We start from the raw sequence: 24,811 nt of genomic DNA on the forward strand, positions 1-24,811 counted from the left end.
AACACTGGACTTGAAGGCCTTATTGATGACGCTGCGTAGGGTGAGAGCTACATCTTTTACACTGTCCACCGTTCCAAGTCGATACGCACAGGCCATGGCGTCCTCCACAGAAATACGGGAAGAGTGGACCAAGTAAAAGGCAAGGTTTCCTTTGTCCTTAACAGGAACTTTGGAAAAGGCTAAATGCTTCTTAAGCTCCTCATCACCTTGCAGACGACTCAGAAGTTTATCTCCTCTGTATTCAGGGTTAGGGTTATTTTGCTTTTCGAGCTCAAGGATATACAGGTGGCGCAGGTAGCGAAGTTGTAGGACTTTGTTTTGTTCTATGACCTGCTCTTTAATGTGGTCCCTCACCACGTTGTATGCTTTAAGGTGCGCAGAGATTGTCCCGGTTTCCCAGATCAGTTAAGTAGTTCTTAACAGTTAAGTAGTTCTTTCACAGGCTCCTTAAGATGGTTTGAAAGAAGTCTTTCGCTGTTAAGAACTACTTAACTGATCTGGGAAACCGGGCCATTGTCAGTTTCTGACCTGAGGCTTCCTTTGTCAGCTTCTTAGAATGATTCAAGTACTCTACTTGTAAGGCTTTCCAGCAGGTGACATGATAGCGAGCCCCTTTCGCATACAGGTCTTCATTTTTCACTTTGCGGAGCAGACTGCTTTTCCCTAAAGCTTCAGCCATAGGTTCAATGCGCTTCCATGCGGCACCATTGTTTTTCCAAGTAAATGGGACAGTCCTTTGGATTTTTCCATTGAATTTCTTTTCATCTGTGTCACAATATATACATTCTACTGGAAATGCAGAGCCTGTGGCTGGGTGTGACTTCCGGGGAGAGTACTTGTTGTCTGTTACTTCAAGCTGATGTGAATTGTTTTTTAGTCGATCAAGCTTTGATGTGAAATTTAAGTAACAGTTCCTGTGATAACCAGTACTGTCCAGGTTGACACCATCTAGGGTTTCTGGCAATAGATCACAAATTGCCTTCATCCGAAAAGGTGAGTCGATTGGCTCAGCTTGTCTCTTGTCTCGTATTTGAAGAAGGTGATGCAACTTTTCTTTGGGGTCATTTTTGGAGGCACTGAAGCAAATGAAGTTCCCAGGCGATGGACTTGGGGTGTGCAATACACAGGTATATGATTGGATTTTTAGTGGGGGTTCAGACACATCAGAAGTCTGATCATGCAGTCTCTTTGCACTTCTCATGTTTTATTAATCCATCACTGGGCACAGAAAAAAAGAATATAAAAAAATACAATTAGTGCCACTGGACTAAATTATTAAAAAAAAGGCCTGGATAATCGAACTTACTGTATGTCACATTTCTTTTAGCGTACCCTACTGTTAGTTAAAACCTACAAAATACAAGCAAAACAGTAAGAGTTAAAAGCTAACCTCAATGAAAAAAGCTAGCTAACATGCTAATTGGTTAGCTTGTCCAGCTAACCAAATAGAAATGAAGCTATTTTGAAGAATGTATTACCTCTGGCTCTAATATAAGAAAAACAACCATGTATAATGTTATATTAGCAAAAATGATAAGATATAACCTTATATTAGAAATGATAAAACATTCAGAAAATACTTACACTCCTTGTTCAAGTTTGCTTGTGTTTGACAGTTGACAGTTGATGCTACAGTTGGTTTGAGAATTCAAATTCTGAACATTCTAAACACTTAACAGTGGGAAGACACGCCCCTTTTACTGAACATTCGAAGCATTCTAAATGGGTTGCATCCCCCGCATTTTGCTTCATTACTCATTCCACAAATGGAGATTTCTTACAAGTTGTACCTCGTTGGAAAGGGGACTAATTGGGCCTTTTTTTGGTGTAAACAATACACCAACAGGTATTTCCAAAAGGGAGATGCACTTGATTGAAAAAAACATTTTCAAGCGTTTTTGGGTAATTTTGCCCTAAAATACTACTTGAAGCTCATTTTTCCCTAATAAAGAGTGGTTCTACCATCCCAGTAACCTTTCCATTGGATTCCTGGTGTCAATATTATGAGAAAAAGTGTGTTTGTTTGTCTTTCTAGGATTTATGGTTCAGAAGTTATGGAAATCGGCGTTTTTGCCATTTTAACAGGCAAAAATTCTAAATGGGTTCCAAAAAAGAACTTTCGGACCAATTTTTTTTCGGGCAACAAGCAAAAATCGTAAGCAAACACCTAAAGGATCCCAAAAAAACAGGTTTCAGAAAAGAGTCCATCGGGTGCTCGGGAACCCCTCCTTCCTACTAGACTATCTGATTGACAATTACTTCCTATGCCCACTGGTGTGCAGGTGATGCAATGACAACCTCCACCCACACGCACACATACATACACACACAGCACAACTCTAAATTGGCTACAACAACAACAGCAAGTAAGAAAGCAGTGGAGTATGAAGGTGAAACTTTTCTTTAGTCGCTAGACTGTGAGACTGTGTTAGATTGAGACCAGCTTCATGATACAACATCAAATCCATGACTGACTGCATTACAGAGTACATTCATTTCTGCATATCTTCTCTTCTTCCAGGAGGATCAGTCTTTCCATAACAATTAGCCCTAGTTACGTGAAGGAGCTCTGGAAGAGGATGGAGAGAGTCTTTGTGGATGGACACAGAGACAAACACGGTACAGAAGAAGATGACAAGGAGGCAGAGGGAGAACAAGGATGCGTACAGAAGGAGGTCCAGGAGCTCAAACATCAGAGCGTGAGGGATGTGTTGTCTTGATAAACCACGTACGTACAGAGTCATACTGGACGGACGGCAGCTTCTCCCTCATCTCCCCACATCAGGAATCTAATACGCGTGCTGGTATTTGTGATCAACTTTATGGTGTCGCTTGTTCATCCTGCATCAGCTTGATTGAACTGTTGGCCTCTTTTGGTTTACTGGAGATTATTACATTTCCGCCTCATGTCACATATCTGTCAACCTGAATCTGTTTTACTTTACGCCCTCCACCCACTCTCACCTCTTTCTTAGATTAGATTAAACTGTCCTTTATTTCAACCTTAATGGGGAAATTCACTTTTTTTATTGGATCCATCCAATAAACAAACAAACAAACAAACAAACAAACAAAGCAGGTATAAAAATGTGTGAGTAGAGGGAGCAAGAGCACTCTCTGCTGGTTGAAAAAGCTTACAGCACCGGGTATTCCCAGGCGGTCTCCCATCCAAGTACTAACCCGGCCCGACCCTGCTTAGCTTCCGAGATCAGACGAGATCGGGCGTATTCAGGCTGGTATGGCCGTAAGCGAAAGCTGAACCCTGGAATAGCTCTTATATAGTGTTCACTTCTCGGCAACCACATCCCCGATGTCTGAGACGGAGAGTAAAACCGGTGTGTTGGGTGCTGAATGAGAGGTTAAAAAACAAGCTTGTGTATTATCAAAAACAACACATTATGCATTGAGTTGATGTGAAGATGTCTTCCAGCTCAGGATGAAACATTTTACCAAGCATTCTTATTCGTTATTCCCACTGATTTTAAGACTCTAATACCAATCCAATAACACATAATCTTGCTATCTAATCGTTACATTTTAGCACACAGAAGTTGTCGTGGATGACACTGTATTTAAAGTTTTGTCATGACCAAAAAAAACAAACGCCAGCTTTTCTTCTTGTACGAATGAGTTCCAATTGCTTTCAGTGATATTGATTTAACACATGCATTGGTATCTATAGCTGTGTTCACACTGCCAGTTCAATATGCAATAACTAGCATACTGCTTGTTGAGCTGCATGTAATTCTACTGAGTGCAAAAGATGATGCATACTGTCTGACTCTGTTACAAGATCTGCCCTTGTGCTCTCAGATGTCTGCCGTCTTCATTGTATCCCGGTCTGAAGGAGGAAGCTTGAAACTGTGAAATCTGACTGGATCACTGACTGGACTGTCGTTGGCTGCTAACCCTAACCCTAACCCTAATAGCACACATTAGAGTGAAAATGTATTTCTTTTCTTGTTATTATAAACACCAGAAAACCAGACACACACAGCTGTTTAAAAGCACAGCAGAAGTAGTGAAATTATTTTGCCACAGGACCATGAAAATATTATAACTGTAATGGCAATCTAACAACAAAAAATGCCATGTGAGGGAATTTGAAGACATTTCCAACTCATGCTGGTTCCAAAAAAAGTGGTCCGACAGGGAGCTGCGTTCAACACTTTATTTTACATGTGCAAAGCTTCAAAAAACAACACCTACGATACCCGGGTGCTGAATGAGAGGTTAAAAAACGAGCTTGTGTATTATCAGACACATTAGGCTACTGGCGACAGAACAAACCATGCACGGTTGAAGAACTATGTGGCTTCCCAGCTCCTAATTCCCCTGCACCTGATCACCTGTGTCTCCCTTACCTAACCTCTGATTGACAATGACCTCCTATGCCCACTGGTGTGCAGGTGATGCAATGACAACCTCCACCCACACGCACACATACATACACACACAGCACAACCCTAAATTGGCTACAACAACAACAACAGCAAGTAAGAAAGCAGTGGAGCATGAAGGTGAAACTTTTCTTTAGTCGCTAGACTGTGAGATTGTGTTAGATTGGGACCAGCTTCATGATACAACATCAAATCCATGACTGACTGCATTACAGAGTACATTCATTCCTGCGTATCTTCTCTTCTTCCAGGAGGATCAGTCTTTCCATAACAATGAGCCCTAGTTACGTGAAGGAGCTCTGGCAGAGGATGGAGAGAGTCTTTGTGGATGGACACAGAGACAAACACGGTACAGAAGAAGATGACAAGGAGGCAGAGGGAGAACAAGGATGCGTACAGAAGGAGGTCCAGGAGCTCAAACACCAGAGCGTGAGGGATGTGTTGTCTTGATAAACCACGTACGTACAGAGTCATACTGGACGGACGGCAGCTTCTCCCTCATCACCCCACATCAGGAATCTAATACGCGTGCTGGTATTTGTGATCAAGTTTATGGTGTCGCTTGTTCATCCTGCATCAGCTTGATTGAACTGTTGGCCTCTTTTGGTTTACTGGAGATTATTACATTTCCTCCTCATGTCACATATCTGTCAACCTGAATCTGTTTTACTTTACGCCCTCCACCCACTCTCACCTCTTTCTTAGATTAGATTAAACTGTCCATTATTTCTACCTTAATGGGGAAATTCACTTTTTTTATTGGATCCATCCAATAAACAAACAAACAAACAAACAAACAAACAAACAAAAAAAATAAACAAACAGACAAACAAAGCAGGTATAAAAATGTGTGAGTAGAGGGAGCAAGAGCACTCTCTGCTGGTTGAAAAAGCTTACAGCACCGGGTATTCCCAGGCGGTCTCCCATCCAAGTACTAACCCGGCCCGACCCTGCTTAGCTTCCGAGATCAGACGAGATCGGGCGTATTCAGGCTGGTATGGCCGTAAGCGAAAGCTGAACCCCGAAATAGCTCTTGTATAGTGTTCACTTCTCGGTAACTACATCCCCGATGTGTGAGACGGAGAGTAAAACCGGTGTGTTCAAGAGTCAGTGGAGCTCATTCACAAGTGGAGCTGGTCGATTCTAGCGGAGCTGAAACTCTGCAGCTGCCGTGTGTCTGTGTTTATGAGACGCCCCACTTCACTCCCACATGTTCACCGGGGGGTTGTTGTCACATTGCGCGAGTGTCTAAAATAAGAGGCTGTGAACGGGTGAATAGGAAAAAGGCTAAATCGCTTTGCAGAGCCTATAAGTGGCTGAACTAAAGAAATAAACTATAGAAGCGCCATCCATTTATTTTAAGGAGTAACTCGGTCGTCAAAGGACAGCATACGGATGTTTGTGTTGTTCAGTTATGATGAAAAAAACACAAACGTGACAGTACACTCGGTAAGTGCGCGTATCCACCTTATTCCTGGAGGCTCTACTGTAGAAGACAGTTGTGAAGCCGCAGCTGCCACTTAAGACCATACCGCCATGAACCAGCAGAGGGCGCTGTTGCTACGTTTGGGAACATGTGCACATTCATCCTCGTTTGCAGCAAATCAGCTCCAGCTTCAGACGCGTAGCGTTCAAATGCTCAAAGACATGTGATGTCTTTGATGACATCACGAAGAATAGTGGAAGAGCAAGCACACGTAATAGCACACATTAGAGTGAAGATGTATTTCTTTTCTTGTTATTATAAACACCAGAAACCAAGACACACACAGCTGTTTAAAAGCACAGCAGAAGTAGTGAAATTATTTTGCCACAGGACCATGAAAATATTATAACAGTAATGGCAATCTAACAACAAAAAATGCCATGTGAGGGAATTTGAAGACATTTCCAACTCATACTGGTTCCAAAAAAAGTGGTCCGACAGGGAGCTGCGTTCAACACTTTATTTTACATGTGCAAAGCTTCAAAAAACAACACCTACAATACCCGGGTGCTGAATGAGAGGTTAAAAAAACGAGCTTGTGTATTATCAAAAACAACACATTATGTATTGAGTTGACGTGAAGATGTCTTCCAGCTCAGGATGAAACATTTTACCAAGCAATCTTATTAGTTATTCCCACTGATTTTAAGACTCTAATACCAATCCAATAACACATAATCTTGCTATCTAATCGTTACATTTTAGCACACAGAAGTTGTCGTGGATGACACTGTATTTAAAGTTTTGTCATGACCAAAAAAACCAAACGCCAGCTTTTCTTCTTGTACGAATGAGTTCCAATTGCTTTCAGTGATATTGATTTAACACATGCATTGGTATCTATAGCTGTGTTCACACTGCCAGCTCAATATGCAATAACTAGCATACTGCTTGTTGAGCTGCATGTAATTCTACTGAGTGCAAAAGATGATGCATACTGTCTGACTCTGTTACAAGATCTGCCCTTGTGCTCTCAGATGTCTGCCGTCTTCATTGTATCCCGGTCTGAAGGAGGAAGCTTGAAACTGTGAAATCTGACTGGATCACTGACTGGACTGTCGTTGGCTGCTAACCCTAACACTAACCCTAACCCTAATAGCACACATTAGAGTGAAGATGTATTTCTTTTCTTGTTATTATAAACACCAGAAAACCAGACACACACAGCTGTTTAAAAGCACGGCAGAAGTAGTGAAATTATTTTGCCACAGGACCATGAAAATATTATATCTGTAATGGCAATCTAACAACAAAAAAAGCCATGTGAGGGAATTTGAAGACATTTCCAACTCATGCTGGTTCCATAAAAAGTGGTCCGACAGGGAGCTGCGTTCAACACTTTATTTTACATGTGCAAAGCTTCAAAAAACAACACCTACGATACCCGGGTGCTGAATGAGAGGTTAAAAAACGAGCTTGTGTATTATCAGACACATTAGGCTACTGGCGACAGAACAAACCATGCACGGTTGAAGAACTATGTGGCTTCCCAGCTCCTAATTCCCCTGCACCTGATCACCTGTGTCTTCCTTAGCTAACCTCTGATTGACAATTACTTCCTATGCCCACTGGTTTGCAGGTGATGCAATGACAACCTCCACCCACACGCACACATACACAGCACAAATCTAAATTGGCTACAACAACAGCAAGTAAGAAAGCAGTGGAGCATGAAGGTGAAACTTTTCTTTAGTCGCTAGACTGTGAGATTGTGTTAGATTGGGACCAGCTTCATGATACAACATCAAATCCATGACTGACTGCATTACAGAGTACATTCATTCCTGCGTATCTTCTCTTCTTCCAGGAGGATCAGTCTTTCCATAACAATGAGCCCTAGTTACGTGAAGAAGCTCTGGAAAAGGATGGAGAAAGTCTTTGTGGATGGACACAGAGACAAACACGGTACAGAAGAAGATGACAAGGAGGCAGAGGGAGAACAAGGATGCGTACAGAAGGAGGTCCAGGAGCTCAAACATCAGAGCGTGAGGGATGTGTTGTCTTGATAAACCACGTACGTACAGAGTCAGACTGGACGGACGGCAGCTTCTCCCTCATCTCCCCACATCAGGAATCTAATACGCGTGCTGGTATTTGTGATCAAGTTTATGGTGTCGCTTGTTCATCCTGCATCAGCTTGATTGAACTGTTGGCCTCTTTTGGTTTACTGGAGATTATTACATTTCCTCCTCATGTCACATATCTGTCAACCTGAATCAGTTTTACTTTACGCCCTCCACCCACTCTCACCTCTTTCTTAGATTAGATTAAACTGTCCTTTATTTCTACCTTAATGGGGAAATTCACTTTTTTATTGGATCCATCCAATAAACAAACAAATAAACAAAAAAATAAAGAAACAAACAAACAAACAAAGCAGGTATAAAAATGTGTGAGTAGAGGGAGCAAGAGCACTCTCTGCTGGTTGAAAAAGCTTACAGCACCGGGTATTCCCAGGCGGTCTCCCATCCAAGTACTAACCCGGCCCGACCCTGCTTAGCTTCCGAGATCAGACGAGATCGGGCGTATTCAGGCTGGTATGGCCGTAAGCGAAAGCTGAACCCTGAAATAGCTGTTATATAGTGTTCACTTCTCGGCAACCACATCCCCGATATCTGAGACGGAGAGTAAAACCGGTGTGTTGGGTGCTGAATGAGAGGTTAAAAAACAAGCTTGTTTATTATCAAAAACAACACATTATGCATTGAGTTGATGTGAAGATGTCTTCCAGCTCAGGATGAAACATTTTACCAAGCATTCTTATTCGTTATTCCCACTGATTTTAAGACTCTACCACCAATCCAATAACACATAATCTTGCTATCTAATCGTTACATTTTAGCACACAGAAGTTGTCGTGGATGACACTGTATTTAAAGTTTTGTCATGACCAAAAAAACCAAACGCCAGCTTTTCTTCTTGTATGAATGAGTTCCAATTGCTTTCAGTGATATTGATTTAACACATGCATTGGTATCTATAGCTGTGTTCACACTGCCAGTTCAATATGCAATAACTAGCATACTGCTTGTTGAGCTGCATGTAATTCTACTGAGTGCAAAAGATGATGCATACTGTCTGACTCTGTTACAAGATCTGCCCTTGTGCTCTCAGATGTCTGCCGTCTTCATTGTATCCCGGTCTGAAGGAGGTAGCTTGAAACTGTGAAATCTGAGTGGATCACTGACTGGACTGTCGTTGGCTGCTAACCCTAACCCTAACCCTAATAGCACACATTAGAGTGAAGATGTATATCTTTTCTTGTTATTATAAACACCAGAAAACCAGACACACACAGCTGTTTAAAAGCACAGCAGAAGTAGTGAAATTATTTTGCCACAGGACCATGAAAATATTATAACTGTAATGGCAATCTAACAACAAAAAATGCCATGTGAGGGAATTTGAAGACATTTCCAACTCATGCTGGTTCCAAAAAAAGTGGTCCGACAGGGAGTTGCGTTCAACACTTTATTTTACATGTGCAAAGCTTCAAAAAACAACACCTACGATACCCGGGTGCTGAATGAGAGGTTAAAAAACGAGCTTGTGTATTATCAGACACATTAGGCTACTGGCGATAGAACAAACCATGCACGGTTGAAGAACTATGTGGCTTCCCAGCTCCTAATTCCCCTGCACCTGATCACCTGTGTCTCCCTTACCTAACCTCTGATTGACAATTACTTCCTATGCCCACTGGTGTGCAGGTGATGCAATGACAACCTCCACCCACACGCACACATACATACACACACAGCACAACTCTAAATTGGCTACAACAACAACAGCAAGTAAGAAAGCAGTGGAGTATGAAGGTGAAACTTTTCTTTAGTCGCTAGACTGTGAGACTGTGTTAGATTGAGACCAGCTTCATGATACAACATCAAATCCATGACTGACTGCATTACAGAGTACATTCATTTCTGCATATCTTCTCTTCTTCCAGGAGGATCAGTCTTTCCATAACAATTAGCCCTAGTTACGTGAAGGAGCTCTGGAAGAGGATGGAGAGAGTCTTTGTGGATGGACACAGAGACAAACACGGTACAGAAGAAGATGACAAGGAGGCAGAGGGAGAACAAGGATGCGTACAGAAGGAGGTCCAGGAGCTCAAACATCAGAGCGTGAGGGATGTGTTGTCTTGATAAACCACGTACGTACAGAGTCATACTGGACGGACGGCAGCTTCTCCCTCATCTCCCCACATCAGGAATCTAATACGCGTGCTGGTATTTGTGATCAACTTTATGGTGTCGCTTGTTCATCCTGCATCAGCTTGATTGAACTGTTGGCCTCTTTTGGTTTACTGGAGATTATTACATTTCCGCCTCATGTCACATATCTGTCAACCTGAATCTGTTTTACTTTACGCCCTCCACCCACTCTCACCTCTTTCTTAGATTAGATTAAACTGTCCTTTATTTCAACCTTAATGGGGAAATTCACTTTTTTTATTGGATCCATCCAATAAACAAACAAACAAACAAACAAACAAACAAAGCAGGTATAAAAATGTGTGAGTAGAGGGAGCAAGAGCACTCTCTGCTGGTTGAAAAAGCTTACAGCACCGGGTATTCCCAGGCGGTCTCCCATCCAAGTACTAACCCGGCCCGACCCTGCTTAGCTTCCGAGATCAGACGAGATCGGGCGTATTCAGGCTGGTATGGCCGTAAGCGAAAACTGAACCCTGAAATAGCTCTTATATAGTGTTCACTTCTCGGCAACCACATCCCCGATGTCTGAGACGGAGAGTAAAACCGGTGTGTTCAAGAGTCAGTGGAGCTCATTCACAAGTGGAGCTGGTGGATTGTAGCGGAGCTGAAACTCTGCAGCTGCCGTGTGTCGGTGTTTATGAGACGCCCCACTTCACTCCCACATGTTCACCGGGGGGTTGTTGTCACATTGTGCGAGTGTCTAAAATAAGAGGCTGTGAAAGGGTGAATAGGAAAAAGGCTAAATCGCTTTGCAGAGCCTATAAGTGGCTGAACTAAAGAAATAAAATATAGGAGCGCCATCCATTTATTTTAAGGAGTAACTCGGTCGTCAAAGGACAGCATACGGATGTTTGTGTTGTTCAGTTATGATGAAAAAAACACAAACGTGACAGTACACTCGGTAAGTGCGCGTATCCACCTTATTCCTGGAGGCTCTACTGTAGAAGACAGTTTTGAAGCCGCAGCTGCCACTTACGACCATACCGCCATGAACCAGCAGAGGGCGCTGTTGCTACGTTTGGGAACGTGCACATTCATCCTCATTTGCAGCAAATCAGCTCCAGCTTCAGACGCGTAGCGTTCAAATGCTCATCAAAGACATGTGATGTCTTTGATGACGTCACGAAGAATAGTGGAAGAACAAGCACACGTAATAGCACACATTAGCGTGAAGATGTATTTATTTTCTTGTTATTATAAACACCAGAAAACCAGACACACACAGCTGTTTAAAAGCACAGCAGAAGTAGTGAAATTATTTTGCCACAGGACCATGAAAATATTATAACTGTAATGGCAATCTAACAACAAAAAATGCCATGTGAGGGAATTTAAAGACATTTCCAACTCATGCTGGTTCCAAAAAAAGTGGTCCGACAGGGAGCTGCGTTCAACACTTTATTTTACATGTGCAAAGCTTCAAAAAACAACACCTACAATACCCGGGTGCTGAATGAGAGGTTAAAAAATGAGCTTGTGTATTATCAGACACATTAGGCTACTGGCGACAGAACAAACCATGCACGGTTGAAGAACTATGTGGCTTCCCAGCTCCTAATTCCCCTGCACCTGATCACCTGTGTCTCCCTTACCTAACCTCTGATTGACAATTACTTCCTATGCCCACTGGTGTGCAGGTGATGCAATGACAACCTCCACCCACACGCACACATACATACACACACAGCACAACTCTAAATTGGCTACAACAACAACAGCAAGTAAGAAAGCAGTGGAGTATGAAGGTGAAACTTTTCTTTAGTCGCTAGACTGTGAGACTGTGTTAGATTGAGACCAGCTTCATGATACAACATCAAATCCATGACTGACTGCATTACAGAGTACATTCATTTCTGCATATCTTCTCTTCTTCCAGGAGGATCAGTCTTTCCATAACAATTAGCCCTAGTTACGTGAAGGAGCTCTGGAAGAGGATGGAGAGAGTCTTTGTGGATGGACACAGAGACAAACACGGTACAGAAGAAGATGACAAGGAGGCAGAGGGAGAACAAGGATGCGTACAGAAGGAGGTCCAGGAGCTCAAACATCAGAGCGTGAGGGATGTGTTGTCTTGATAAACCACGTACGTACAGAGTCATACTGGACGGACGGCAGCTTCTCCCTCATCTCCCCACATCAGGAATCTAATACGCGTGCTGGTATTTGTGATCAACTTTATGGTGTCGCTTGTTCATCCTGCATCAGCTTGATTGAACTGTTGGCCTCTTTTGGTTTACTGGAGATTATTACATTTCCGCCTCATGTCACATATCTGTCAACCTGAATCTGTTTTACTTTACGCCCTCCACCCACTCTCACCTCTTTCTTAGATTAGATTAAACTGTCCTTTATTTCAACCTTAATGGGGAAATTCACTTTTTTTATTGGATCCATCCAATAAACAAACAAACAAACAAACAAACAAACAAACAAAGCAGGTATAAAAATGTGTGAGTAGAGGGAGCAAGAGCACTCTCTGCTGGTTGAAAAAGCTTACAGCACCGGGTATTCCCAGGCGGTCTCCCATCCAAGTACTAACCCGGCCCGACCCTGCTTAGCTTCCGAGATCAGACGAGATCGGGCGTATTCAGGCTGGTATGGCCGTAAGCGAAAGCTGAACCCTGGAATAGCTGTTATATAGTGTTCACTTCTCGGCAACCACATCCCCGATGTCTGAGACGGAGAGTAAAACCGGTGTGTTGGGTGCTGAATGAGAGGTTAAAAAACAAGCTTGTGTATTATCAAAAACAACACATTATGCATTGAGTTGATGTGAAGATGTCTTCCAGCTCAGGATGAAACATTTTACCAAGCATTCTTATTCGTTATTCCCACTGATTTTAAGACTCTAATACCAATCCAATAACACATAATCTTGCTATCTAATCGTTACATTTTAGCACACAGAAGTTGTCGTGGATGACACTGTATTTAAAGTTTTGTCATGACCAAAAAAAACAAACGCCAGCTTTTCTTCTTGTACGAATGAGTTCCAATTGCTTTCAGTGATATTGATTTAACACATGCATTGGTATCTATAGCTGTGTTCACACTGCCAGCTCAATATGCAATAACTAGCATACTGCTTGTTGAGCTGCATGTAATTCTACTGAGTGCAAAAGATGATGCATACTGTCTGACTCTGTTACAAGATCTGCCCTTGTGCTCTCAGATGTCTGCCGTCTTCATTGTATCCCGGTCTGAAGGAGGAAGCTTGAAACTGTGAAATCTGACTGGATCACTGACTGGACTGTCGTTGGCTGCTAACCCTAACCCTAACCCTAACCCTAATAGCACACATTAGAGTGAAAATGTATTTCTTTTCTTGTTATTATAAACACCAGAAAACCAGACACACACAGCTGTTTAAAAGCACAGCAGAAGTAGTGAAATTATTTTGCCACAGGACCATGAAAATATTATAACTGTAATGGCAATCTAACAACAAAAAATGCCATGTGAGGGAATTTGAAGACATTTCCAACTCATGCTGGTTCCAAAAAAAGTGGTCCGACAGGGAGCTGCGTTCAACACTTTATTTTACATGTGCAAAGCTTCAAAAAACAACACCTACGATACCCGGGTGCTGAATGAGAGGTTAAAAAACGAGCTTGTGTATTATCAGACACATTAGGCTACTGGCGACAGAACAAACCATGCACGGTTGAAGAACTATGTGGCTTCCCAGCTCCTAATTCCCCTGCACCTGATCACCTGTGTCTCCCTTACCTAACCTCTGATTGACAATGACCTCCTATGCCCACTGGTGTGCAGGTGATGCAATGACAACCTCCACCCACACGCACACATACATACACACACAGCACAACCCTAAATTGGCTACAACAACAACAACAGCAAGTAAGAAAGCAGTGGAGCATGAAGGTGAAACTTTTCTTTAGTCGCTAGACTGTGAGATTGTGTTAGATTGGGACCAGCTTCATGATACAACATCAAATCCATGACTGACTGCATTACAGAGTACATTCATTCCTGCGTATCTTCTCTTCTTCCAGGAGGATCAGTCTTTCCATAACAATGAGCCCTAGTTACGTGAAGGAGCTCTGGAAGAGGATGGAGAGAGTCTTTGTGGATGGACACAGAGACAAACACGGTACAGAAGAAGATGACAAGGAGGACGAGGGGAAACAAGGATGCGTACAGAAGGAGGTCCAGGAGCTCAAACACCAGAGCGTGAGGGATGTGTTGTCTTGATAAACCACGTACGTACAGAGTCATACTGGACGGACGGCAGCTTCTCCCTCATCACCCCACATCAGGAATCTAATACGCGTGCTGGTATTTGTGATCAAGTTTATGGTGTCGCTTGTTCATCCTGCATCAGCTTGATTGAACTGTTGGCCTCTTTTGGTTTACTGGAGATTATTACATTTCCTCCTCATGTCACATATCTGTCAACCTGAATCTGTTTTACTTTACGCCCTCCACCCACTCTCACCTCTTTCTTAGATTAGATTAAACTGTCCATTATTTCTACCTTAATGGGGAAATTCACTTTTTTTATTGGATCCATCCAATAAACAAACAAACAAACAAACAAACAAACAAACAAAAAAAATAAACAAACAGACAAACAAAGCAGGTATAAAAATGTGTGAGTAGAGGGAGCAAGAGCACTCTCTGCTGGTTGAAAAAGCTTACAGCACCGGGTATTCCCAGGCGGTCTCCCATCCAAGTACTAACCCGGCCCGACCCTGCTTAGCTTCCGAGATCAGACGAGATCGGGCGTATTCAGGCTGGTATGGCCGTAAGCGAAAGCTGAACCCCGAAATAGCTCTTGTATAGTGTTCACTTCTCGGTAACTACATCCCCGATGTGTGAGACGGAGAGTAAAACCGGTGTGTTCAAGAGTCAGTGGAGCTCATTCACAAGTGGAGCTGGTCGATTCTAGCGGAGCTGAAACTCTGCAGCTGCCGTGTGTCTGTGTTTATGAGACGCCCCACTTCACTCCCACATGTTCACCGGGGGGTTGTTGTCACATTGCGCGAGTGTCTAAAATAAGAGGCTGTGAACGGGTGAATAGGAAAAAGGCTAAATCGCTTTGCAGAGCCTATAAGTGGCTGAACTAAAGAAATAAACTATAGGAGCGCCATCCATTTATTTTAAGGAGTAACTCGGTCGTCAAAGGACAGCATACGGATGTTTGTGTTGTTCAGTTATGATGAAAAAAACACAAACGTGACAGTACACTCGGTAAGTGCGCGTATCCACCATCCTGGAGGCTCTACTGTAGAAGACAGTTGTGAAGCCGCAGCTGCCACTTAAGACCATACCGCCATGAACCAGCAGAGGGCGCTGTTGCTACGTTTGGGAACATGTGCACATTCATCCTCGTTTGCAGCAAATCAGCTCCAGCTTCAGACGCGTAGCGTTCAAATGCTCAAAGACATGTGATGTCTTTGATGACATCACGAAGAATAGTGGAAGAGCAAGCACACGTAATAGCACACATTAGAGTGAAGATGTATTTCTTTTCTTGTTATTATAAACACCAGAAACCAAGACACACACAGCTGTTTAAAAGCACAGCAGAAGTAGTGAAATTATTTTGCCACAGGACCATGAAAATATTATAACAGTAATGGCAATCTAACAACAAAAAATGCCATGTGAGGGAATTTGAAGACATTTCCAACTCATACTGGTTCCAAAAAAAGTGGTCCGACAGGGAGCTGCGTTCAACACTTTATTTTACATGTGCAAAGCTTCAAAAAACAACACCTACAATACCCGGGTGCTGAATGAGAGGTTAAAAAAACGAGCTTGTGTATTATCAAAAACAACACATTATGTATTGAGTTGACGTGAAGATGTCTTCCAGCTCAGGATGAAACATTTTACCAAGCAATCTTATTAGTTATTCCCACTGATTTTAAGACTCTAATACCAATCCAATAACACATAATCTTGCTATCTAATCGTTACATTTTAGCACACAGAAGTTGTCGTGGATGACACTGTATTTAAAGTTTTGTCATGACCAAAAAAACCAAACGCCAGCTTTTCTTCTTGTACGAATGAGTTCCAATTGCTTTCAGTGATATTGATTTAACACATGCATTGGTATCTATAGCTGTGTTCACACTGCCAGCTCAATATGCAATAACTAGCATACTGCTTGTTGAGCTGCATGTAATTCTACTGAGTGCAAAAGATGATGCATACTGTCTGACTCTGTTACAAGATCTGCCCTTGTGCTCTCAGATGTCTGCCGTCTTCATTGTATCCCGGTCTGAAGGAGGAAGCTTGAAACTGTGAAATCTGACTGGATCACTGACTGGACTGTCGTTGGCTGCTAACCCTAACACTAACCCTAACCCTAATAGCACACATTAGAGTGAAGATGTATTTCTTTTCTTGTTATTATAAACACCAGAAAACCAGACACACACAGCTGTTTAAAAGCACGGCAGAAGTAGTGAAATTATTTTGCCACAGGACCATGAAAATATTATATCTGTAATGGCAATCTAACAACAAAAAAAGCCATGTGAGGGAATTTGAAGACATTTCCAACTCATGCTGGTTCCATAAAAAGTGGTCCGACAGGGAGCTGCGTTCAACACTTTATTTTACATGTGCAAAGCTTCAAAAAACAACACCTACGATACCCGGGTGCTGAATGAGAGGTTAAAAAACGAGCTTGTGTATTATCAGACACATTAGGCTACTGGCGACAGAACAAACCATGCACGGTTGAAGAACTATGTGGCTTCCCAGCTCCTAATTCCCCTGCACCTGATCACCTGTGTCTTCCTTAGCTAACCTCTGATTGACAATTACTTCCTATGCCCACTGGTTTGCAGGTGATGCAATGACAACCTCCACCCACACGCACACATACACAGCACAAATCTAAATTGGCTACAACAACAGCAAGTAAGAAAGCAGTGGAGCATGAAGGTGAAACTTTTCTTTAGTCGCTAGACTGTGAGATTGTGTTAGATTGGGACCAGCTTCATGATACAACATCAAATCCATGACTGACTGCATTACAGAGTACATTCATTCCTGCGTATCTTCTCTTCTTCCAGGAGGATCAGTCTTTCCATAACAATGAGCCCTAGTTACGTGAAGAAGCTCTGGAAAAGGATGGAGAAAGTCTTTGTGGATGGACACAGAGACAAACACGGTACAGAAGAAGATGACAAGGAGGCAGAGGGAGAACAAGGATGCGTACAGAAGGAGGTCCAGGAGCTCAAACATCAGAGCGTGAGGGATGTGTTGTCTTGATAAACCACGTACGTACAGAGTCAGACTGGACGGACGGCAGCTTCTCCCTCATCTCCCCACATCAGGAATCTAATACGCGTGCTGGTATTTGTGATCAAGTTTATGGTGTCGCTTGTTCATCCTGCATCAGCTTGATTGAACTGTTGGCCTCTTTTGGTTTACTGGAGATTATTACATTTCCTCCTCATGTCACATATCTGTCAACCTGAATCAGTTTTACTTTACGCCCTCCACCCACTCTCACCTCTTTCTTAGATTAGATTAAACTGTCCTTTATTTCTACCTTAATGGGGAAATTCACTTTTTTATTGGATCCATCCAATAAACAAACAAATAAACAAAAAAATAAAGAAACAAACAAACAAACAAAGCAGGTATAAAAATGTGTGAGTAGAGGGAGCAAGAGCACTCTCTGCTGGTTGAAAAAGCTTACAGCACCGGGTATTCCCAGGCGGTCTCCCATCCAAGTACTAACCCGGCCCGACCCTGCTTAGCTTCCGAGATCAGACGAGATCGGGCGTATTCAGGCTGGTATGGCCGTAAGCGAAAGCTGAACCCTGAAATAGCTGTTATATAGTGTTCACTTCTCGGCAACCACATCCCCGATATCTGAGACGGAGAGTAAAACCGGTGTGTTGGGTGCTGAATGAGAGGTTAAAAAACAAGCTTGTTTATTATCAAAAACAACACATTATGCATTGAGTTGATGTGAAGATGTCTTCCAGCTCAGGATGAAACATTTTACCAAGCATTCTTATTCGTTATTCCCACTGATTTTAAGACTCTACCACCAATCCAATAACACATAATCTTGCTATCTAATCGTTACATTTTAGCACACAGAAGTTGTCGTGGATGACACTGTATTTAAAGTTTTGTCATGACCAAAAAAACCAAACGCCAGCTTTTCTTCTTGTATGAATGAGTTCCAATTGCTTTCAGTGATATTGATTTAACACATGCATTGGTATCTATAGCTGTGTTCACACTGCCAGTTCAATATGCAATAACTAGCATACTGCTTGTTGAGCTGCATGTAATTCTACTGAGTGCAAAAGATGATGCATACTGTCTGACTCTGTTACAAGATCTGCCCTTGTGCTCTCAGATGTCTGCCGTCTTCATTGTATCCCGGTCTGAAGGAGGTAGCTTGAAACTGTGAAATCTGAGTGGATCACTGACTGGACTGTCGTTGGCTGCTAACCCTAACCCTAACCCTAACCCTAATAGCACACATTAGAGTGAAGATGTATATCTTTTCTTGTTATTATAAACACCAGAAAACCAGACACACACAGCTGTTTAAAAGCACAGCAGAAGTAGTGAAATTATTTTGCCACAGGACCATGAAAATATTATAACTGTAATGGCAATCTAACAACAAAAAATGCCATGTGAGGGAATTTGAAGACATTTCCAGCTCATGCTGGTTCCAAAAAAAGTGGTCCGACAGGGAGTTGCGTTCAACACTTTATTTTACATGTGCAAAGCTTCAAAAAACAACACCTACGATACCCGGGTGCTGAATGAGAGGTTAAAAAACGAGCTTGTGTATTATCAGACACATTAGGCTACTGGCGATAGAACAAACCATGCACGGTTGAAGAACTATGTGGCTTCCCAGCTCCTAATTCCCCTGCACCTGATCACCTGTGTCTCCCTTACCTAACCTCTGATTGACAATTACTTCCTATGCCCACTGGTGTGCAGGTGATGCAATGACAACCTCCACCCACACGCACACATACATACACACACAGCACAACTCTAAATTGGCTACAACTACAACAGCAAGTAAGAAAGCAGTGGAGCATGAAGGTGAAACTTTTCTTTAGTCGCTAGACTGTGAGATTGTGTTAGATTGGGACCAGCTTCATGATACAACATCAAATCCATGACTGACTGTAAATCCATCCAATAAACAAACAAACAAACAAACAAAGCAGGCATAAAAATGTGTGAGTAGAGGGAGCAAGAGCACTCTCTGCTGGTTGAAAAAGCTTACAGCACCGGGTATTCCCAGGCGGTCTCCCATCCAAGTACTAACCCGGCCCGACCCTGCTTAGCTTCCGAGATCAGACGAGATCGGGCGTATTCAGGCTGGTATGGCCGTAAGCGAAAGCTGAACCCCGAAATAGCTCTTGTATAGTGTTCACTTCTCGGTAACTACATCCCCGATGTGTGAGACGGAGAGTAAAACCGGTGTGTTCAAGAGTCAGTGGAGCTCATTCACAAGTGGAGCTGGTCGATTCTAGCGGAGCTGAAGCTCTGCAGCTGCCGTGTGTCGGTGTTTATGAGACGCCCCACTTCACTCCCACATGTTCACCGGGGGGTTGTTGTCACGTTGCGCGAGTGTCTAAAATAAGAGGCTGTGAACGGGTGAATAGGAAAAAGGCTAAATGGCTTTGCAGAGCCTATAAGTGGCTGAACTAAAGAAATAAACTATAGGAGCGCCATCCATTTATTTTAAGGAGTAACTCGGTCGTCAAAGGACAGCATACGGATGTTTCGGTTGTTCAGTCATGATGAAAAAAACACAAACGTGACAGTACACTCGGTAAGTGCGCGTATCCACCTTATTCCTGGAGGCTCTACTGTAGAAGACAGTTGTGAAGCCGCAGCTGCCACTTACGACCATACCGCCATGAACCAGCAGAGGGCGCTGTTGCTACGTTTGGGAACATGTGCACATTCATCCTCGTTTGCAGCAAATCAGCTCCAGCTTCAGACGCGTAGCGTTCAAATGCTCATCAAAGACATGTGATGTCTTTGATGACGTCACGAAGAATAGTGGAAGAGCAAGCACACGTAATAGCACACATTAGAGTGAAGATGTATTTCTTTTCTTGTTATTATAAACAACACCAGAAACCCAGACACACACAGCTGTTTAAAAGCACAGCAGAAGTAGTGAAATTATTTTGCCACAGGACCATGAAAATATTATAACTGTAATGGCAATCTAACAACAAAAAATGCCATGTGAGGGAATTTGAAGACATTTCCAACTCATGCTGGTTCCAAAAAAAGTGGTCCGACAGGGAGCTGCGTTCAACACTTTATTTTACATGTGCAAAGCTTCAAAAAACAACACCTACAATACCTGGGTGCTAAGTGAGAGGTTAAAAAACAAGCTTGTGTATTATCAAAAACAACACATTATGCATTGAGTTGATGTGAAGATGTCTTCCAGCTCAGGATGAAACATTTTACCAAGCATTCTTATTAGTTATTCCCACTGATTTTAAGACTCTACCACCAATCCAATAACACATGATCTTGCTATCTAATCGTTACATTTTAGCACACAGAAGTTGTCGTGGATGACACTGTATTTAAATTTTGTCATGACCAAAAAAACCAAACGCCAGCTTTTCTTCTTGTACGAATAAGTTCCAATTGCTTTCAGTGATATTGATTTAACACATGCATTGGTATCTATAGCTGTGTTCACACTGCCAGCTCAATATGCAATAACTAGCATACTGCTTGTTGAGCTGCATGTAATTCTACTGAGTGCAAAAGATGATGCATACTGTCTGACTCTGTTACAAGATCTGCCCTGGTGCTCTCAGATGTCTGCCGTCTTCATTGCATCCCGGTCTGAAGGAGGAAGCTTGAAACTGTGAAATCTGACTGGATCACTGACTGGACTGTCGTTGGCTCTAACCCTAACCCTAACCCTAATCCTAACCCTAATAGCACACATTAGAGTGAAGATGTATTTCTTTTCTTGTTATTATAAACACCAGAAAACCAGACACACACAGCTGTTTAAAAGCACAGCAGAAGTAGTGAAATTATTTTGTCACAGGACCATGAAATTATTATAACTCTAATGGCAATCTAACAACAAAAAATGCCATGTGAGGGAATTTGAAGACATTTCCAACTCATGCTGGTTCCAAAAAAAGTGGTCCGACAGGGAGCTGCGTTCAACACTTTATTTTACATGTGCAAAGCTTCAAAAAACAACACCTGCGATACCCGGGTGCTGAATGAGAGGTTAAAAAACGAGCTTGTGTATTATCACACACATTAGGCTACTGGCGACAGAACAAACCATGCACGGTTGAAGAACTATGTGGCTTCCTAGCTCCTAATTCCCCTGCACCTGATCACCTGTGTCTCCCTTACCTAACCTCTGATTGACAATTACCTCCTATGCCCACTGGTGTGCAGGTGATGCAATGACAACCTCCACCCACACGCACACATACATACACACACAGCACAACTCTAAATTGGCTACAACTACAACAGCAAGTAAGAAAGCAGTGGAGCATGAAAGTGAAACTTTTCTTTAGTCGCTAGACTGTGAGACTGTGTTAGATTGGGACCAGCTTCATGATACAACATCAAATCCATGACTGACTGCATTACAGAGTACATTCATTCCTGCGTATCTTCTCTTCTTCCAGGAGGATCAGTCTTTCCATAACAATGAGCCCTAGTTACGTGAAGGAGCTCTGGAAGAGGATGGAGAGAGTCTTTGTGGATGGACACAGAGACAAACACGGTACAGAAGAAGATGACAAGGAGGCAGAGGGAGAACAAGGATGCGTACAGAAGGAGGTCCAGGAGCTCAAACATCAGAGCGTGAGGGATGTGTTGTCTTGATAAACCACGTACGTACAGAGTCATACTGGATGGACGGCAGCTTCTCCCTCATCACCCCACATCAGGAATCTAATACGCGTGCTGGTATTTGTGATCAAGTTTATGGTGTCGCTTGTTCATCCTGCATCAGCTTGATTGAACTGTTGGCCTCTTTTGGTTTACTGGAGATTATTACATTTCCTCCTCATGTCACATATCTGTCAACCTGAATCTGTTTTACTTTACGCCCTCCACCCACTCTCACCTCTTTCTTAGATTAGATTAAACTGTCCTTTATTTCAACCTTAATGGGGAAATTAACTTTTTTTTTTGGATCCATCCAATAAACAAACAAACAAACAAACAAACAAAGCAGGTATAAAAATGTGTGAGTAGAGGGAGCAAGAGCACTCTCTGCTGGTTGAAAAAGCTTACAGCACCGGGTATTCCCAGGCGGTCTCCCATCCAAGTACTAACCCGGCCCGACCCTGCTTAGCTTCCGAGATCAGACGAGATCGGGCGTATTCAGGCTGGTATGGCCGTAAGCGAAAGCTGAACCCTGAAATAGCTCCTATATAGTGTTCACTTCTCGGCAACCACATCCCCGATGTCTGAGACGGAGAGTAAAACCGGTGTGTTCAAGAGTCAGTGGAGCTCATTCACAAGTGGAGCTGGTGGATTCTAGCAGAGCTGAAACTCTGCAGCTGCCGTGTGTCGGTGTTTATGAGACGCCCCACTTCACTCCCACATGTTCACCGGGGGGTTGTTATCACATTGCGCGAGTGTCTAAAATAAGAGGCTGTGAACGGGTGAATAGGAAAAAGGCTAAATCGCTTTGCAGAGCTTATAAGTGGCTGAACTAAAGAAATAAACTATAGGAGCGCCATCCATTTATTTTAAGGAGTAACTCGGTCGTCAAAGGACAGCATACGGATGTTTGTGTTGTTCAGTTATGAAGAAAAAAACACAAACGTGACAGTACACTCGGTAAGTGCGCGCAGGGGCGTGGCCACCGGGGTGGCTGGGGGTGGCACCGGCTACCCCTGGAATATGATTGGCCACCCTGCCTGGCCACCCCCACCAGAGCTACCAATCAGTTTGTCCGAGTCGACATTCAAAAAATACAGGATTGACGATTCACTCTGGATGCGTTAACTCTGTCTTGCAGAAAAGGAGAAAACAAGGGTAAGTAAACAGTCGCCGGATAGGAGAGGCGGCTGCTAGGTTGCAGACACGTTGGTCGGACTTGATACACTTGAGTACCAGAGTTTTCGGAATTATTAGAACACGATATTTAATTTAGCTTTGCAACCGCGGGCTAGCCGAGGGGGTAGGTGGGAGCGACTGGCCGACGGCCTGTATAGGTCCGGTATACGGTTCGCTTTCGTATACTCTCTTTGCTGGCTATGGCGGGGGCTCAGGGGGAAAGTAGTTGGAGTATGGAGGAGTTTGAGGAAGAGGAGGAAGGGAGTGGTAGTTGGGAGGTAAGGACAGTGAACAGGGGAACTAAGAGGCTTAGAGGAATAGAGGCAGAGCAGGCGATGGAGGAAAAATGGAAAGTTGTTGTGAGGTTTGATGGGGAGGGGGTGAAGAATATAGATCCAATAAAACTAACGAAGATTATTAAAAATCAGGTAGGGGATGTGAAGTTTGCTAGAGTCTTTAGTGATGGTAATTTACTAATAGGATGTGTGTCGGAAGAACAGGTTGCAAGGGCTCAAAAGCTGCAAAGTATGGGAAAAGTGGTGGTGACGAAGGTGGTGAGAGTGGGGGAGCAGGGAAGTAGGGGAGTCATCTATGGGATTCCCTTGTCTGTTGATATGAAGGAGCTGGTGAAAAACTTAAAGGAGAAGTGTGATGAGGTTCAGAGTGCGAAGCGGTTGACTAAGGGAGTGGAGAAAAAGGAATCTGAGTCTGTTTTGGTACAATTTAGTGTTAAGGACCCGCCTAGTGAGCTGTATTTTGGATTCATGAGATATAGGGTAAGAGAATTCGTGCCAAAACCTATGAGATGTTTCAAATGCCAGAAATTTGGCCATGTGGCAAAGTTCTGTAGAGGGGACAAACGGTGTGCAAAATGTGGAGGAAACCATGATTATGGGGAGTGTGGAGAGGGAGTAAGGCCAAGATGCTGTAATTGTGGGGGAGCCCATAGTGCAGCGTATCGGGGCTGTGAAGTAATGAGGAAGGAGGCTGAGGTGCAGAATATTAAAGTGAAGGAGAAAGTCTCACATGCAGAAGCAGTTAAAAGGATGGAAGTAACAGTGATGGATAAAGGAGGAAATGGCCGTGGGGAAGTAGTGTCTGGAAATGTGTGGAATCAGAGACAAAAAACATTCAGAGAGAAGGAGGAGAAGGCATGGAGAAAGAAGAGGGATCTAGTAATCTTTATTGCAGGGGTAATCAATGCTACAACAGAGGTTAAGTCTAAGACGGAAAGGATCCAAATTATTGCAAAAGCAGCAATCCAGCATTTAGATATGGTGGGATTAAAGTGGGAGATGATACGGAATGGGTTAAGTGCAGGGGCACTACCCAGCCAGGAAGGATGTAGTGCAGGATGTTCCTCCTGATCATGCTGTTACTACAGTGGAATGCAAGAACCCTGTTAGTGAATGGCCAAGATTTTAAACAGTTTATTGATATCAGAAGGGTGAAACCTGATGTAATTTGTATCCAGGAAACATGGCTAAAACCTCATTTGGATTTTGTTTTGTTAAACTACATTGGTGTTAGACGAGATAGAGACCAGGGGAATGGAGGGGGGTGTGCTACTTTTGTAAAGAGGGGAGTGCCATATAGAGTGGTGGGTACAGGGGAGGGACAAGAGTATATAGTAGTGGAAATATGGGCAG

The 24,811-nt window shown here is 43.0% G+C and overlaps 9 non-coding genes across 9 annotated transcripts; all 9 read right to left on the reverse strand.

Annotated features, from left to right (window-relative positions):
* Positions 1 to 3,131: 3,131 nt before the first annotated feature.
* LOC133446615 (5S ribosomal RNA) lies at positions 3,132 to 3,250 on the reverse strand. Its single transcript, XR_009782852.1, has one exon. It is a non-coding gene; the product is annotated as a 5S ribosomal RNA (ribosomal RNA).
* A 2,040-nt stretch (positions 3,251 to 5,290) lies between these two features.
* On the reverse strand, positions 5,291 to 5,409 carry LOC133446616 (5S ribosomal RNA). Its single transcript, XR_009782853.1, has one exon. It is a non-coding gene; the product is annotated as a 5S ribosomal RNA (ribosomal RNA).
* A 2,909-nt stretch (positions 5,410 to 8,318) lies between these two features.
* Positions 8,319 to 8,437, reverse strand: LOC133446617 (5S ribosomal RNA). The gene has a single exon (XR_009782854.1). It is a non-coding gene; the product is annotated as a 5S ribosomal RNA (ribosomal RNA).
* Positions 8,438 to 10,445: 2,008 nt separating this feature from the next.
* Positions 10,446 to 10,564, reverse strand: LOC133446618 (5S ribosomal RNA). Its single transcript, XR_009782855.1, has one exon. It is a non-coding gene; the product is annotated as a 5S ribosomal RNA (ribosomal RNA).
* A 2,029-nt stretch (positions 10,565 to 12,593) lies between these two features.
* LOC133446619 (5S ribosomal RNA) lies at positions 12,594 to 12,712 on the reverse strand. The gene has a single exon (XR_009782856.1). It is a non-coding gene; the product is annotated as a 5S ribosomal RNA (ribosomal RNA).
* Positions 12,713 to 14,758: 2,046 nt separating this feature from the next.
* LOC133446620 (5S ribosomal RNA) lies at positions 14,759 to 14,877 on the reverse strand. Its single transcript, XR_009782857.1, has one exon. It is a non-coding gene; the product is annotated as a 5S ribosomal RNA (ribosomal RNA).
* Positions 14,878 to 17,783: 2,906 nt separating this feature from the next.
* On the reverse strand, positions 17,784 to 17,902 carry LOC133446622 (5S ribosomal RNA). Its single transcript, XR_009782858.1, has one exon. It is a non-coding gene; the product is annotated as a 5S ribosomal RNA (ribosomal RNA).
* Positions 17,903 to 19,355: 1,453 nt separating this feature from the next.
* On the reverse strand, positions 19,356 to 19,474 carry LOC133446623 (5S ribosomal RNA). The gene has a single exon (XR_009782859.1). It is a non-coding gene; the product is annotated as a 5S ribosomal RNA (ribosomal RNA).
* Positions 19,475 to 22,384: 2,910 nt separating this feature from the next.
* LOC133446624 (5S ribosomal RNA) lies at positions 22,385 to 22,503 on the reverse strand. The gene has a single exon (XR_009782860.1). It is a non-coding gene; the product is annotated as a 5S ribosomal RNA (ribosomal RNA).
* Positions 22,504 to 24,811: the final 2,308 nt, after the last annotated feature.

This window comes from Cololabis saira, chromosome 6 (assembly GCF_033807715.1).
Source record: "Cololabis saira isolate AMF1-May2022 chromosome 6, fColSai1.1, whole genome shotgun sequence".
In the NCBI taxonomy this organism is placed as follows: domain Eukaryota; kingdom Metazoa; phylum Chordata; class Actinopteri; order Beloniformes; family Belonidae; genus Cololabis; species Cololabis saira.